Raw genomic sequence first — 18,685 nt, 5'->3', positions numbered from 1 at the left:
CGTGAGATTGCAGGGCGCGTGTAAGGCCCAAGCGAACGAACCGCCGTCTGGGGCAGCAAGCTGAGAGGGTACCCATTTGTATACAGTGCCTATTACAATTAGTAAGGGAAACTGACACCTCTGAAAATGTTCGAGGAAAAAGGAGGGCGCCAAATGAGGATTCGGCCGTGCGTGAGATAAACAATTATAAGGGGCGATCGAAAAGCATCCGTTTGAGTACGTTGCTGCAGCGTATATGCAACGTAGCGCCACAGCGACGCGTGTATATAAGCACCGATATGTAAGCAAGGGATTAGTGTGGCCTTCGCACGGAAACTTTTTGATCGTCCCTTATATTTTAAAAGTCTCGTAGCAAAATTACCGGCCCGGAACAGTCACTCCATGGTTTCTAGTATAACAAGCGTCGCTCCTGTAAATTTCTCGGTTCCATATTTCGGATCTCATTTCTTTTTTGTTTTGGAATTGTGTTCTGGCAGGACTGTAGTTTCTGAGATCTCGTGGACTACAATCACTGAACAGTGCTGAGGTAAAGTTGAAGTCGTCATTAACCCTAAGGTTGGCTCTCGGGCCTGCCGTCGGGAAACTCTGAAGAGTTACAGCCCAAAGGTTATTTTGACCACCCCAGTACTTTACTAGGCCTGGCCCATTTGCGACTGGTATGCCCTTGCCTTCCCAAAGGAAGACAAAATCATTAAACATGCGGTTTATAAGTGTGCGTTGTGAACTATTGGAGTTCCTGGTGCTCAGCATGAATTAAATTTGAGTAAAGCTGGTGCATATTTCAGCAAAAGTATTTGCTGGAATTTGTGACAGGGCAAACCATTACTAGGATAAAATATCTGACAGCTAACGCTTGGAGGTCGCGAATGCCACTGGCTTCTCCCAATTTGTAATTCACTACTGTGGACTCATTTTCATCTTATCCAAGATTTTCAAAGGAATTAGAAAAATGACGTCCACAGATTTGCTGAATAATCATGTAGATCTAAATTACAATCGAAGATGGTTGGTACCTACAGTTCACGCAGCCCATCGGGATACGCAGCAGAATGACTTAACTGCAGCGAACTTTGCAACCAGCCACGAGGCGCAGATTGGGAGGGGAACGAGGGGTGCACACCGGATAGAGTTTTTTTCATTGTCTGGCGAGTCTGTAGTTGTTGTAGAGGCCGACTCACATCGTGCTTTAAATTGGGAAGAGAGTGTAGAAGATTTTGGTCCGAAGTGTACCTATATAGCGACGGTGGACTGGAAGTGTAGGTAGAAACGTGCAAGAGCTAAACCACAAACCTCGACATAATTCAGATTATCCTTTGATGGTGCGAAGATACAGGACAGTTATCCTCTGGCCTTTTATTCTTCTTGTGATTCTGCCATTGGGGAATATTTTGTAAAATGCGTGTAATTAATACCCATATGGTTGTGCTGATTGAGGCTTTCCCGGCGCTACATCTGCTTGATAGGTTCCCGGGAATTACGCCGGTTATCCGGCGTAATTCCCGGGAACCTATCAAGCCAATACCCATATGGGTAGTTGGACTGCGTAATATGAGGTGAAAATGTGAGTCGAATGCCCTGGCCACCGTACTTATCTGGAAAATCACTGGTATTGAACATGGAGTGCGGCTAAGCCAATCACCAAAGCCTGACCAGACATTTAGACCGACCTTCCGAGTTCAAATATCTCCGTCAGAAACGCATCAATTCATAGCAATACGCCCACGCCACGAAAATTAGAAACGGTGTTGGATGTTCCCATCAACTATCCATCACATTAGGAAACCGCATTATGATTACCTCGTCGCTTTCTCAGATATTGCCACCTACATTAGTATGTTCCGCTATCTCTTACTGCACCTCCGTCGTCGGAAGTGTGATATTAGACGAAGGGCTCATCTCTACGTGATTTACATAATAAGATATTTGGTTTGATCTACTGATTAATGTGCAACTGTAGTGCATTCACTCGATATTGAAACTGACAGAAACTATTGGCGAATTTACGAACTGGCGAATTTACGAACTACCGTCAGGTACTCAGCGAGAGGGAAATGCGCTTACTAGTGCTGTTGTTCGCTCATAAGTTTCTGCGTTACTGGATTTCCGTTTCTCCCATGAGGATCGTTCATTTCATTGGCTGAATGACAGAGAAATTGGAGAAGCGGTTGAGCCATAGCCCCTTTCACGATGCTTTTCTTTTCAAGCCAAAAGCAGACAGCGAGCGTTACGTACTGTTTTTAGACGTATACAAAATGGCGGTGATAGTACATCCAGATAGAGTGCCTCATTTACATCAATTTCCGAAAGCCAGCAAAAGTAAAATAAATTTACGAAGTGGAAATTCTCCTTGTCGCGTCCGCCTCTGCCAGGCATTTGAGCGTAATTTTCTGAATAATCATGTAGATCTAAATTATAAACAAGTAATACTACTCCTTGGTACTCACTCGTTCGCTATTAGCGCTCAAGCAGCTAAGGTACAGACTATTGCATCTTCCCCTTGTCGAGAAGCTACGTCTCGCTCTTCTTATTTCTTTGTCATTTCTTAGCGCTTCCTTCGATTGCTGCAAGTCAGGCATTGGAACAACAATTTCACCAGGAAGTACCAATAAGGCAAAAATAAGAATTGTGCAACAAAAAAAGGAATCTCAGTGCCTCTGCCGATTTACGCTAAAAAGCCGATTCGAAATATGAAAGCAGATATTGCTATCTTTTCAATCCTGAAAGCAGTTATTCTTTCTTGCCATAAAAGCTGTCTCTGTAACTGGCATTCACCTTGACAAGAGACTTGTCCCTATTAGGAGCTCGGGGTTCCCTGCGGTACCCGACTGCTGCCGGTCTCCAGATGGCGCTATTTCGAAATTACCTGCGGCCGCAGCGGTAAGTACATTTCTTGTCGCAACACACATTGGTAGGCAGCAGGCCGAGGTGTTTCACGCGGTGAGCATTCTTAAGACCGACGCAGAATCTCAACGCGTGCAGACAAAGGGTAACTAACAGCGAGCGAATTGACGTCAACAGAAGGAACGATTTGGCGCTAATAAAAGATGGCCTTTTGTATCAAAGGGAAAACGAAATGGATTGTCACGTACTAGATAACTCTTAAAATACCTTCCAGGTCAATTATTTTATTTAATCTGTTTTAGCGAAAATCGACAGAGGACGTGACATATTTTAGCACGATTAAACACAGAGGACGCAATACTGAGATAAGCGTGTCCAGGATATGTAAGCTGTCGCACCGATGTACAAAAATGTTGCTGCACATTTATGTTGTATACTTCTCAACTGTAAAAATGGTAATGCTCACAATATTATTGTGGTCGTATAGAGCGATCCGCGCAGAGCACAGTGCTTTTCATTCCACTTATGTCCCTATGCGCTGAGATAACAACTGAGTCAGGTCGAAACTGCTCCTTAGAAGAAAATCGTATAATTGAGCTCCAGCGAGAATATTAATAGCTAAGACCACCTGCTCACTGGAAGAGGTGTTTCACGGTAGCAAAGATGATCAAGAGCTCATAGCTCTTAAGACAAGCACTTTAGAGCCTTGTTTACTAGACTTCTTTTTCTTGCTTTGTTCCATATTATCACCTCTGAGGGTTTGTCGGAGATCTAGTTCACTATAATTTGTGGTGCGAATGCCAAATGGATGGATTCGGTTAACATGCGCCACTGACTAAATCTTGTGCAGATGACTATCTCGCGCACAAAAACATGTCCTTATGAATCCGCTCGCTAATCAGTACTTGTCTCTCTTATTTCAATGGCGCGGGAGCAGGAAGCTGAGTGGGCCACTGCTGGGTGAAAGGCCCGGCGGATTGATTTCGCGGCACTCTCACATCAGCCTTCAAGGCCGCAGCGGTGGCAGCTTTCGGCTGGTCTACTTCCTGAGCGGTCGGGCCAGTCTGCGGCCACGCCCTACTGACCGAAAGAGCGCCGTGCGCGCGCGGGTGTCTCGGAGACTGCACCGTCCGGCGCATGCACGAGTAATTGGCTGCCGGCGATCACCGTCTTACCGGAAAGGAAAGCGGTTGGCCGCCTGGCGGACGCTGTTTACGGCCGAGAGACACGGCCTTGGCGATCGGTCTGCGGTAGCGAGACACGGAGGGCGTTCCTTTCCCGTCGCAGTACAACTGCACGTGTCTTCGCTTTTCAGATCACTGCCCACGACACGAGAGGCAACAAGGGGAAACAAAAACCATCCATTCCCAAGAGACATCACGCTGATAACGTGTTTTTAACACGGCATATAGCGTTGATTATGACCTCCTTCCAGCGAGTAAGAGTGCCAATACGATTTCTTCAGGAATGCAATATCAAGCTTACACCACAGATTGACGGCTAGCCGCGTGGTTTGCGTCGCCATGTCACGGATTGCGCGGCCCCTCCTGCCGGAGGTTCGAGTCCTCCCTCGGGCGTGGGTGTATGTGTTGTTCTCAGCATAATAAGTTAGCTTAAGTAGAGTGTAAGTCTAGGGACCGATGACCTTAGCAGTTTGGTCCCTTAGGAACACATTTGAACAGTTTGAACATTGACGGCTACGTTTTATAAAGCTACCAAATCGTGGAGATGTTGATTACTTGAGTGTTCCTCACTACAGGTACGTGAGCATTCAGACCTTTTAAGATCACTGTTGTCTTTAAAGTTTGGGTTCACCTCAGCACATTCAACATGTATATGTACAAGAAATATAATGTGAAATACAGTCCAAGTGAAAGAGAGAACAAGGTAGATTAGTACAGGGATTTACATATGAATGATAAATATCTTCCCTCTAGAATTTCCACCTTTCATACCTCCTTTGTGTTTCCACAGATTACGTGCCACTGATGTCATTTGTACTAAGATTGCTGTACGCGTGAGGTGCGTAGTTGCTTCCACCGCCCTGAGTGGAATGCGTAAGTTCTGACTAATGTTCACCAACGTGCAGTCTTCTATAATCGTTGTCCCCTGCGCAGAAAACAGCACGTAGGTCGTGAGCCCATTATCTTAGGCTATAATAAACTCTTAGGAAGGAACTGTTATTGTAAAAATAATTAAGTTTTGAATTGGTTTGTGTAAACGAGAAGCCACTCGCTTTTTTATTAGCGGAATATGAGAAATTGCACAGTTAATAGTCCACTTTAAGAATCACAATTTCTGTTTTTCAAACTTTCACAGGTAATAAAATAATGAACTGCGGGTTTGCGTAATTACTACCAAACCAGTTATCAATTACATGTCCAAAAAATCAGAGATTGCTGATTAAACTCTCAACCGAAACAGACTGCGGCGGACAACATGTGTGTCCTGCAAGACGGCATATTGAGTTCTAGTCAGCGCTTCGTCTGCCGTTTCATTTAGCAATTGTTTACTGTTCTGCTGGTAATCAACACTTTTGCAATAATGTGATGTAGCCTGCATTTGAGAAATGTTTTTATATGAAAGGCAAGTAAATCCACATGACGTCATTTTCCCACTGCTGTCTTCTCAACTAGTTTTGCTAGACGTGGTAATCCTCATTGGAGGTAATCCGCAGTTTCTTTCACCTTACTTCTACCACGATCTCCAAGTGCACAATTTGAACCGTGAACTGATTTTCAGTTAACCGTATAGAGAGCGTCTGTGAAAACTTGGATCGTCCTCCACGCCCAACAAGTGGAGTATGCGGTGCCTGTGATCCAAGGAATATGGAGGGTGGGTATGCACGCCTGTCGTCTTGCTCCTAGATGGTGGCCACATAGGTTCACGCATTGACTGAACTGTAATAGCGGGCGATCAGCAGTTTCGGACGACGATCGCAGTACAAATTAGGACCATCTTGCCCTCGGACTGTCATGTGGGAACATCAGGAAAAATGCACTGGAAGGTGTGCTGCTATAGAGGATGGATCTCGCCGGGCTTGCAATTAATGACTCAATCCTGTGAGATCCGCTCCCCATGGTGCAACGAAAGGCGCAACTGCAGATAAATGGTACAAAGCTTTTTTGACACTTCCGGAGACCGACCGCTGAGTAGAATACTGGGCCTGCCGGCCAGGGTGGCCTAGCGGTTCTAGGCGCTACAGTCTGGAACCGCGCGACCGCTACGGTCGCAGGTTCGAATCCTGCCTCGGGCATGGATGTGTGTGATGTCCTTAGGTTAGTTAGGTTTAAGTAGTTCTAAGTTCTAGGGGACTGATGACCACAGCAGTTAAGTCCCATAGTGCTCAGAGCCATTTGAATCATTTCTTGATGAAATTGGGTCCGAGATGTTTTGTTCGCTTGTAACCTGGCTAATATATGCCATAGCATTCGATAGGTATGCTTGGAAATGATACGCCCGTAGTAATTACAGTCGCAGTTAATAAATATATTGACAGCTACAAGCGATGTTTACCAGATTCAAAACTTTTAAAAGGTCGTGGCCTTTTGCTTTATCGGATTCAGTGTTGTTGGTGGACGCCGATATACTGCCATGTGAGAGCAAATGAAAAATATGGCCGGAGTTTCGCGAAGTAGGAACAATGATAACTATTACAGAGTAGTCAGTCATATTTCTGCAGTCTCTAAGACAAATGTAGAAAGATAACTACTTTCACAGAGTTTTCAGTCATGTGGCGGGCTGTTATGTGGGACAACAACGTAATCGTTTATTCTGTGGACTGCCGTAAAATTGAAATGGTGTCATCTTACGGATAATTAAATATCAATGCAGACTTTGGAAATAAGATTGGTACGTGATATAATGGATGCTAATGACGGCTACTGCCTCGTTAACCTGCGAACCAGACCATCTGCTTAATTTTCTTCAGATCAAAAGTGCTATACTTCAATAGCCTGATTTGACTGGCTTAAGATTGCATACATATTGCACTCACATTGCACATGTGTCCAGAAACGCCTCGTTATCGATTATGTAACACACAAAGCTACACGATGTTCTTATTAAAATGTAATGAGTGAAACAAGATATAGCCGACCTTGTTATCTACGACAGAGAAGAATTATTAATTTTAATTGAAAGGCGTTTCATAAAGATGTTCAGTAACATTTTTCCTTCAGGAAACTGCCAGGAAAAAAGCATGTGAATGTGTTCTAAGTGTACCTAATTCAGTAATGTGTACAAATGAAACAGTATAAGTACTTTTCGCCAAAATCAAGGAAATATCACCGTAGTGAAATTACACGATTATAAAGATTCCTCTCTCCTTGGACAGAAATTCTCTGCCTTCGACTATAAACAAGGAAAGTTTGTTCGATGATTTCGTTGTTACAACTTAACATAACGAAACGCTAACGGATTTACGTGATAAAGTTAGTGTAGAGCGTGCGGAAGTGTAAATGTACGAGAAATAGGACAATCAATGTTTTAGAAATCCCAAAACGCCGAAACTCAGTCTTGTTAACGACAAAAATAGACTTCAGGACATCAATTTCTCCTTACATCCCCTTTATCAGGTTCGTGACTGGTGCAGGGAAACTTGACGAGAAAGTAAGCCGTTCCCCTGCCACATATTCTGCATAACCAAGTGCGCAGAAAATAGCCAATTTAACTTGTGTACCGGTTTCTTCGCCGCGCCGCAGCTTTCTCGCCGCTTATTGAGTTTTATATTGGCATTCCAGGCGGCGAGAGGAAGATAACAAACTCGACTCCCTTTCTGTACGTCGACAGACGCTCTCCCGCGCTCTGAGAGTCATGAACTGGAGTGTTTTCTAGACTACAAAATACATTTTTCTGGAGCCCGAGGGACTTCATATACGAGCTAACAGTGCCCACTTTTAAACTGTTTGTATTTCTGTGGAGTGTTAAAACAGAGGTTTGAATTCACAGTCGAAATCTGGATTATTCTAGAGCACTAAAAAACTTGGAACCGTTCCTAATCGGATGTTTTAGCCGTGTGAAATTTTCAATGTCTATCTTTGAGTCTGTGTTAGTAGGTCAGAGTGACTGTTCTGATTTTTTTTTCTGGATTATTTGTGTCAGACGTGGAAAACTAGTTGTCGAAAATACAAAAAGTGTTTAGCCAGAAGATGTCGTGCGTATGCTTTAATTCTGGCCAAAGGTTGAACCTGTTGTATAGGACGAGAGTTCAATGCTGGTATAATTTTTGCCAACGGGTCTTAATGATTCAAGCGACTTTTTTTCATTTCCTAGTTGTTCATGGATGTATCCCCCTGAATTTTTTCCAGTTCTGTATCAGAAAAGATAGTGGCTGGGCAGTATTATGGAAACACATGAGCGATATGCCAAGATTGGCCTTTCTTGAACTTCATATTTATTATTTAGAAAGGAAAAATTGTTGTTACGTTTTTCATTTGAGTCGAGTCTACAGATAAAAACATTTGGTTCCCTTCAAAGCACACACAACGTCAGGCAAGCACTCTGCGCTTTTTCGGGGTATAAACACTACCCGTGGTCGTCTGCTCAAACAGTTTGCTCGTAACTGTTCGTCCAAATATGACCCAAAGCTGTACCTTGTCTACAACAACTGAATACCCTCCACCAGATGGCCTGTGGCCATCCACTCTCAGGCAGGTAACCAGTGATTTGTACGCTCTAGAGAATCCTTACCTCATGAAGAATTGAATTTATGTAGGTACCTTCAAGTTTAGATAGGATGAGCATGGAGACATCTACAACATACTCCGCAAGCCAAAAAAAATGGTTCAAATGGCTCTAAGCACTTAACATCTGAGGTCATCAGTCGCCTGGAACTTAGAACTACTTAAATCTTACTAAGCTAAGGACACCACACACAGGATTCGAACCTGCGACCGTACCAGCAGCGCGGTTCCGGACTGAAGCGCCCAGAACCGCTCAGCAACAGCGACCGGCACTCCGCAAGCCACCTAATGATGTGTAACTTTCGTTACCACTATCTGATCCCTCCAAACTTGTTCCACTCGCGAATAGTGCGTGGGAAGAGTGGTTGTCGGTAAGCCTCTGTATTGGCTCTAATTTCTCGAATTTTCTCCTCGTGATGAATAGGCGAGATGTAAAGTGCTGTCCCAAAATTTCAATAGTAAATCCCTCCGTGATGCACAACGCCTCTCTTGTAAAGTCTGCCAGTGGAGTTTGTTTAGCATCTCCGTAACGCTCTCTCGCCAGCTAAACGATCCCGTGACGAAACGCGCCTCTCTTCGTTAGATCTTCTCTGTCTCCTCTATCAGTCCTACCTGTCAGGGTTCTCAGATAGATGAGCAATACCCAAGAATCGGGCGAACAAGCGCCTTATAAGCCACTTCTTTCGTGGGTGAGTTACACTTCCTCAAGAGTCTTCCGATGAATCTGAGTCTGGTGTCTGCTTTTCCCCACTATCTGTTTTATGTGGTTATTACACTTAAGATCGCTCTGGATAGTTAAGCCTGGATATTTTATGGCAAACGCTGTCTCCAGATTTTTGTCATCAATAATGTAACTGTACAGTAGTGGATTTCTTTTCCTATGTATGCGCAATACGTTACATTCATTTACGTTCAGGGTCAACTGCCAGAGCCTGTACCATTCATCAATTCTCTGCTGGTCCGTCTGCAAATTCTTACTATTTTCTGGCGTTGCCACTTGCGTATAGGCAACTGCATCATCTGCGAATAGCCCTAAAGAGCATCCGACGCTTTCTACTAGATCATGTAAACAGTGGTCCTATCACACTTCCCTTTAGTACTCCGGATATTACCTTTAAATCTGTCGATTTAGTTCCGTTAAGAGCGACGTGTTGAGATATATCTGCAAGGAAGTCTTGAATCCAGACGCAGGTCTGCTCCGATACTCCTTAAGCTCGTACTTTATTCATTAAGACGGTGTCAAATGCCTTACTAAAATCAAAGAACACAGCATGAACCTGAGCGCCGCTGTCCACTGCGCTGTGGATCTCAGGGAGGAACAGAGCGAGCTGAGTTTCGCAGGATCTCTGTTTGCGGAATCCATGTTGATTTTTATAGAGGAGACATTTCAGTTGTTACAGATTTTCAGCTTGTAGTTAAGAGATGGCTGATTTTCTAGACCATCACAGATCGGGCGCGGATGTCCAGTCCCATTTGTTAAAGGGATCCATTGGTATTCGATCGCTTAGGTCGTACGAAGTAGGCGCTTACGATGCCGTATCTTTCTTTGGATTAGTTGGTCAGACCCTATATTCATTCCAAGGAAGGCATGTGTTTATAAGTGTATTACCAAATTATCAGTTTAATAAGTATGTTTGCAAAATAATGACACAAATTATTTACAGAAGAGTGACAGAAGTCGACATCGGTTAGGATCAGTTTGGATTCTCGAGAAACGAAGGAACACGAGAGGCAATACTGTCCCTACGACTTATCTTAGACAGATAGATTAAAGAAAGGGAAACGTAGGTTCATAGCATTTATTGGTTTAGAGAAAGCTTTCCACAACGTTGTTTGGAATACATTCCCAGAAATAGGGAAAGTACCAGGGATAAAATACAGTGAGTGAAAGGTTGTTTACTACTTGTATAGGCACCAGACTGCAATCACAAGAACCGCAGGACATGAAGGAGAAACTATAGCTGCGAAGGTAGTGAGGCTGGGTTGTAGCCTATCCCCCACGTTATTCAGTTGGTTCATTGAGCATGCTGCAAAGGAAACCAAGGAGAAATTTCGAAAGGGAATTAAAGTTCGGAGAGAGGAAATAAAAACTGAGGTTTGTCGATGCTGATGTAATTCTCTCAGAGAAAGCATAGGTCTTGGAAGAACAGTTGAGCGGAACAGGTAGTGTCTTTACAAGAGGTGATAAAGTGAACATTCACAAAAGCGAAACAGTGGTAATAGAATGTAATCGAATTGAACCAGGCAGTGCTGTGGGAATTAGATCAGGAATGAGGCAATAAAAATGGCAAATGAGTTTTATTATTCATGTAGCAAAGTAACTCATGGTAGCCGTAAGTATTTGGAAGTCTTTTCTGAAGCTGTTTTTGTAGAGCGTAGTTTTGTATGGAAGTGAAACGAGCACAACAAGCTGTTCAGACAAGAAGAGGAACGTAAGCTGTGGAAATGTGCTGCAGAAGAATGGTAAGATTAAACTGTACTGATCGTACAATTAATGAAGAAATACTGAATCGAATTGGGAAAAAAATAATGGCACAACCTGACTAAATGAAGGGATCGGTCGGTCATAATGGTGGGATGGGAGATTCCCGTATGGAGGACATAGTGATAGACATCCCTCGGGTTGTGAAGCAGCTGAATGGGTTGAAAATAAATAAATCGCCAGGTCCTGATGGGATTCCAATTCGGTTTTACAGAGAGTACTCTACTGCATTAGCTCCTTACTTAGCTTGCATTTATCGCGAATCTCTTGCCCAACGTAAAGTCCCGAGCGACTGGAAAAAAGCGCAGGTGACGCCTGTATATAAGAAGGGTAGAAGGACGGATCCTTAAAATTACAGACCAATATCCTTAACATCGGTTTGTTGCAGGATTCTCGAACATATTCCTAGTTCGAATATAATGAATTTCCTTGAGACAGAGAAGTTGCTATCCATGCATCAGCACGGCTTTAGAAAGCATCGCTCCTGCGAAACTTAACTCTCCCTTTTTTCACATGATATCTTGCGAACCATGGATGAAGGGTATCAGACGGATGCCATATTCCTTGACTTCCGGAAAGCGTTTGACTCGGTGCCCCACTGCAGACTCCTAACTAAGGTACGAGCATATGGGATTGGTTCCCAAATTTGTGAGTGGCTCGAAGACTTCTTAAGTAATAGAGCCCAGTACGTTGTCCTCGATGGTTAGTGTTCATCTAAAGTGCCCCAGGGAAGTGTGGTAGGTCCGCTGTTGTTTTCTTTCTACATAAATGATCTTTTGGATAGTGGGGATAGCAATGTGCGGCTGTTTGCTGATGATGCTGTGGTGTACGGGAAGGTGTCGTCGTTGAGTGACTGTAGGAGGATACAAGATGACTTGGACAGGATTTGTGATTGGTGTAAAGAATGGCAGCTAACTCTAAATATACACTCCTGGAAATTGAAATAAGAACACCGTGAATTCATTGTCCCAGGAAGGGGAAACTTTATTGACACATTCCTGGGGTCAGATACATCACATGATCACACTGACAGAACCACAGGCACATAGACACAGGCAACAGAGCATGCACAATGTCGGCACTAGTACAGTGTATATCCACCTTTCGCAGCAATGCAGGCTGCTATTCTCCCATGGAGACGATCGTAGAGATGCTGGATGTAGTCCTGTGGAACGGCTTGCCATGCCATTTCCACCTGGCGCCTCAGTTGGACCAGCGTTCGTGCTGGACGTGCAGACCGCGTGAGACGACGCTTCATCCAGTCCCAAACATGCTCAATGGGGGACAGATCCGGAGATCTTGCTGGCCAGGGTAGTTGACTTACACCTTCTAGAGCACGTTGGGTGGCACGGGATCCATGCGGACGTGCATTGTCCTGTTGGAACAGCAAGTTCCCTTGCCGGTCTAGGAATGGTAGAACGATGGGTTCGATGACGGTTTGGATGTACCGTGCACTATTCAGTGTCCCCTCGACGATCACCAGTGGTGTACGGCCAGTGTAGGAGATCGCTCCCCACACCATGATGCCGGGTGTTGGCCCTGTGTGCCTCGGTCGTATGCAGTCCTGATTGTGGCGCTCACCTGCACGGCGCCAAACACGCATACGACCATCATTGGCACCAAGGCAGAAGCGACTCTCATCGCTGAAGACGACACGTTTCCATTCGTCCCTCCATTCACGCCTGTCGCGACACCACTGGAGGCGGGCTGCACGATGTTGGGGCGTGAGCGGAAGACGGCCTAACGGTGTGCGGGACCGTAGCCCAGCTTCATGGAGACGGTTGCGAATGGTCCTCGCCGATACCCCAGGAGCAACAGTGTCCCTAATTTGCTGGGAAGTGGCGGTGCGGTCCCCTACGGCACTGCGTAGGATGCTACGGTCTTGGCGTGCATCCGTGCGTCGCTGCGGTCCGGTCCCAGGTCGACGGGCACGTGCACCTTCCGCCGACCACTGGCGACAACATCGATGTACTGTGGAGACCTCACGCCCCACGTGTTGAGCAATTCGGCGGTACGTCCACCCGGCCTCCCGCATGCCCACTATACGCCCTCGCTCAAAGTCCGTCAACTGCACATACGGTTCACGTCCACGCTGTCGCGGCATGCTACCAGTGTTAAAGACTGCGATGGAGCTCCGTATGCCACGGCAAACTGGCTGACACTGACGGCGGCGGTGCACAAATGCTGCGCAGCTAGCGCCATTCGACGGCCAACACCGCGGTTCCTGGTGTGTCCGCTGTGCCGTGCGTGTGATCATTGCTTGTACAGCCCTCTCGCAGTGTCCGGAGCAAGTATGGTGGGTCTGACACACCGGTGTCAATGTGTTCTTTTTTCCATTTCCAGGAGTGTAGATAAATGTAAATTAATGCAGAAGAATAGGAAAAAGAATCCCATAATGTTTGAATACTCCGTTAGTAGTGTAGCGCTTGACACAATCACGTCGATTAAATATTTGGGCGTAACATTGCAGAGCGATATGAAGTGGGACAAGCATGTAATGGCAGTTGTGGGGAAGGCGGATAGTCGTTATTGGTAGAATTTTGGGAAGATGTGGTTCATCTGTAAAGGAGACCGCTTATAAAACACTAATACGACCTAATCTTGAGTACTGCTCGAGCGTTTGGAATCCCTATCAGGTCGGTTTGAGGGAGGACATAGAAGCAATTCAGAGGCGGGCTGCTAGATTTATTACTGGTAGGTTTGATCATCACGCGAGTGTTACGGAAATGCTTCAGGAACTCGGGTGGGAGTCTCTGGAGGAAATGAGGCGTTCTTTTAGTGAATCGCTACTGAGGAAATTTAGAGAACCAGCATTTGAGGCTGACTGCAGTAAAATTTTACTGCCGCCAATTTACATTTCGTGGAAAGACCACAAAGATAAGAGAGATTAGGGCTCGTACAGAGGCATATAGGCAGTCATTTTTTCCTCGTTCTGTTTGGGAGTGGAACAGGGAGAGAAGATGCTAGATGTGGTAGGAGGTACCCTCCGCCACGAACCGTATGGTGGATTGCGGAGTATGTATGTAGATGTAGAGGGGGGGGGGGTGTTAAAATTGTAGAACGAAACCAAGAGATGAACAGAGTAAGCCGGTACAAATTATGTAGACTGCGGAGATTTACACTGGATAGACTAACGTGGGAAGTTGCGTTAGACCCGTCTTCGGATCGAAGACCGCACCACACCAGTCTATCATCGACGTATTAATTGAACAAATATGAACTGATTTGAAGCTCTAGCCTTCTACAAAGCGCATGAGGTTGCCTCACCAAAGAGTATGGACGATACCACATCCCAGTTACTCGGGACATGTTTTGCACACGAGTATGGTAATTCCGTGTGCTAATCGCAGCCGAGAATGGGCCAGCTTCAGTACCAAGGCCACTCCGCTGCTGCTGGAATCTGCGGACGCCGCCTCCAATGGACTACCGGGCATCCGGAGCGGCAGGTGCGCCGGTGAATTGCTGTCTTCCTGAGGGCGCTGCTGACCTTGACCCTGAGTCCGTGTGCCGCTGCCTCCAACACGCAGGTGGCCAGAGGAGTGTTACAGTGTGGGATCGTGACGGCTGTAGCCAGTAGAAAGTTGTCGCACCTCGCTGATTCCAAACACCGTGTGGCCGATGTCACGGGGTAACTGCTCGTTGAAAGGCGCTACCCATATTGTCAGCTTCGTCAATAGTTGATCCGTTTTTGTGACAAATTGAAGCGGCACGAAACCGACATTATAGTTCATTCAATAAATGTTCGATGGCATGCACCAACGAAAATCAGTGGGCCGAGCCCGAATCAGAGAAGAAGCGACTTCGGAACATCGTACCACCAATGAAATTCAGTGTTGCTACAACTTGCTTATTAAATACTTCTCATTTGGTTTTTCAGCGGCCGTTTCTGCAGATGAAATTACTGGATACAAGGTCCACTTGTTACGCAAACAACCGTTTTTTCATTTAAACCCGAACAGGTTTGAGCATCTTTGTATGATCGTCAGTGGGTTACTCAGACCTCAATTTTTACTTTATTGAGTTGCGTAGGACACACTCTGCATTGTCATATACTAGTAGCTTGTCATCTGCGAATTTTGCTCCCAAAACTCCTTTTTAGAAGTATACACAAGCTGTACACAAATTTTGCGGAACTTCGTTCGTAAATGGGAACAGAGCTGAAAAGGATTTTCAAAAGTTTAATTTTCATATGACTAAGTACCAGTATCTGATATTTGTACAGAGGCGCTCCACAATCCAGTAACGTAAGAATTAAGATTTGAATAACTCGCTGACAATGGTGCTGAAACAAGTTTGGTTTTAAATGAAAAAAACTGTTGTTTGCATAACAGGCGGACATTATATCCAGCAATTTGTTAAATGCCTTTCACCAGGTGCGTGCCAGGTACAAACACATCGGATTGCTACATCAAGTACTGTGACTCCTCACACTTTGTAATGTTTTTCCTGTATCCGCAGACCTATAACGTTGCCGGTGTTTGTAAAATTTGAAACTGGGACCAAACTGCTAATGTCATCGGTCGCTAAACCTATACACTACTTAATCTAACTTAAACTAATGACAACACACACACACACACGCACACACACACACACACACACACACACCCATACGTGAGGGAGGACTCGAACCTCCATGGGGGGAGCCGCACAGACCGTGACAAGGCGCCCTTAAACAGCGCGGCTACCCCGCGCGACCGAGTGTTTGTAGCACTCTGTTACATTGCGCTTTCCTCCTCCTGATTTGCGGCTTATGGAGAGCATCACTACCACCTTAAAAAATGCTCTGTCAAGTCTTCATAGACCACTGTTTTCTTTTTGGGTGGTAGCCCTCTGCAACACCTGACAAGGAAGTCTGACAAAAGGTTCGCAGTGGGCTTCCGAGTTTGCCACTTTCTGCCAGCTAATTTCGTAGGCCTCCTAAAGCAGTGATTGAGATGAGGGCTCCCCAGGTGTTTATAGTTCACAATAATACTGCTAAAAGCGGACATTGGTGCAGTAACTCCTGTTAAACTCCTCCCGAACAGGTCATGGGGGCCCAACGGTACCGACCGGCCGCCGTATCATCCTTATAGCACAGGCGTCACTGGATGCCGATATGGAGGGGCATGTGGTCAGCACACCGCTCTCCGGCCGTATGTCAGTTTCCGAGATCGACCCTTAATATATTTGTGGCTAAATATCCAAACTTTTTAGCTCCTAGAATCGTGCTTCTTTTGAATTCTCCTGTGATTAGTTCTGACAGAAATAACGTTTTTAATACAAACCCACTGCGTCGCACTTATCCGCTCTTACTCATTAACCGAGAGACTGTAAAGGGATTTAAATCCCATCACGATCATCCAAATTTAGGTTTTTCGTTGTTTCCCTAAATCACCAGAGGCAAATACTGGGACATTTCCTTATAAATGTACGTGGCCGATTTTCTTCCTTAACCTTCCGTGATACGAGCTTATGCTACTTCTCAGGGCCGGCGGGACTGCAGGGTACGCGCATCGTTCTAACTGCTTCCTGTTAGGCGCGGAGGCTCACACGGTGAACAACAGCCGATAGGTCTCGCTATAAGAACGAATTTTCTATAATTTTGTAGCGAGCGGGGTGACTCTACTGAACTTGACAATAGCAATGGCGATCCAATCGTCTTCCAGTCTGGGTTTTTCTCTCTACCCATAAAATACTTGAGGTCGAATGTCAGGATACTTCCCTGAGAATGCCACAGTCACTTCCTTCCCTCATTCATCGCCAAATAAGCTAGTGCTGCGATCTAGCCAAGCATTTATGTCCCAAGTTTTATTTAAGAACTTAACAAAAGCCTCTAAACGCTCCCAAAAATGGTCTTAGTTGTCAAATATTCCGGGTTTGATATCTGAAATACTTAGTCGGGTGTGTGTTTCGTCAGAACTTAATCATTTCGGTACGATTAATCATTCACGTCAGAATGTTACGTTGAATATATAAAACATTTTCGGTTTTCTTGCCGCGTCTATTCGGGATAAAATCTAGAGATTTCGACGATGGAGGCTATCGTCGAAAGTTCGAGATTTTATCCCGAATTGACGCGGCAAGAAAACCGAGAGTGTTTTACGTATCAGTGGAGTCGCGAAAGACTTCGTCCTCATGTTACGTTGAATGTCTTAGATGTGCTAATTACGAGGAGCGAAATCACTTGCTTGCCGAAGACACCGGCGGATGGGAGCGAGGCTATTAGAAAGGCCTTCACCGCAATTCTGCCAAAGAGCTACACTTTTAAGAACGATCATCACCACTGGTGAAAGTTGGCACAAGAGAAATGTCTGTAGAATGCTAAAAAGAAGAAAATGAGCAGAATAAGAAACGAGGCAACTCGAATCCTTGTTTCGGGAAGCGAAAGCCTCCCAGGAAGATAGCAGTATTTCAGGATTGCTGTAGTTTGCAAATGTTAGGAAATAGCTCTAGGTCCTGTAGCTTATGTTTCTGACAAAACTGTAGATCATGCGTGAGATCTATAACTCGATACAACAGTAAGCACGTCAAGATTTCGGCGCAGATGACGAAAACAGTTGCATGGCTTTTGTGTGTGTGTGTGGGGGGGGGGGGGGCTGCTTCTGATAAAATAGGAAAATATCGCTCAAACTCCACGGTTTTATTTCAAATATCGGGACATTACGACAATTATCTGTCGAAATCTGTGCTTGTTTGTATATTATGCAACTGTTAAGACAGTTGCTGCAGCATAATATACATCACTTCCATGTATGCGTCGGTTAAGAAATTATTATCTTTATTGGCTGTTAGATAGTTCCGCACTACGTATACAACGACGTACAGAATTTTTGAGTCCCCTTTGCATAAGAAAGCAAGCAAGTGTTTCCTTCGCGGTAACCGCAAGTAGAAGGAACTGCTTAAGTACATTGTCTGCATTTGTAAATTTTCCGGATATCCTAAAGTCTGTGTAAATATTGTTTTCACAATCAGCCTCTCTCCTCCGTTAACTGTTTTTCCATAGTTTGTGGAACACTATCTCCCTTTTCGTCATAAAACGTAGTAGGACTAACTAGAGGCATACTTGCACTACTGCTGTTAAGCATAACATATGACCTTCCCTTTCTGCTATCCGGTTGATGCCTCAATTACTTTTTCCATTTTATATGCTTATGATTTGTGAAAAAGACGTATGTTGTGTAGAGAGTAAAGTGATGCAGCTATAAAAAATATTAGCTTGATGTCCAGAAGGATACTTAAATATCTTGTGTATTCGTCAACGGCAATCGGAACAGTTCCCATGTTCATAAAAACATTGATTGTAAATGATGCAGAAAATAAAACAATTCTTACTGTAACAGGAATGGTAGAATATCTACAGAAACAGCGTAAATGTGGCCTGGGGAATACTGCATAAAATTAGGACAGAAGAAATATGATGTATAAAGAAATACTGAAACCCATACATCCTATAAATTGGATGTGTGTGTGTGTGTGTGTGTGTGTGTGTGTGTGTGTGTGTGTGTGTGTGTGTGTGTTTCTTCATCTCCTCCTAAACTAGTGGACCACTTTTAACCAAACTTACTGTGAGATAACAATCGCTCCGCGCCACGGTCTGTCTTTCTCGTGGGCCTCGTCCTGAACTATGGTAGGTTACAGATACAAAAGCTACACTCCGAGGGAGTAAGTCAAACTCTCTTCGGCAGGCGTTCATACG

General features: G+C 44.9%; 1 protein-coding gene across 2 annotated transcripts in view; it reads left to right on the top strand.

Annotated features, from left to right (window-relative positions):
• Positions 1–18,685, top strand: part of LOC126202929 (mitogen-activated protein kinase-binding protein 1) — a 939,171-nt gene that overhangs the window by 547,993 nt on the left and 372,493 nt on the right. The window lies entirely within an intron of this gene.

This window comes from Schistocerca nitens, chromosome 9, assembly GCF_023898315.1.
Source record: "Schistocerca nitens isolate TAMUIC-IGC-003100 chromosome 9, iqSchNite1.1, whole genome shotgun sequence".
NCBI classification, from domain to species: domain Eukaryota; kingdom Metazoa; phylum Arthropoda; class Insecta; order Orthoptera; family Acrididae; genus Schistocerca; species Schistocerca nitens.
Note: the sequence above shows the minus strand (reverse complement) of the source record. Positions and strands in the feature narration are given on the sequence as shown.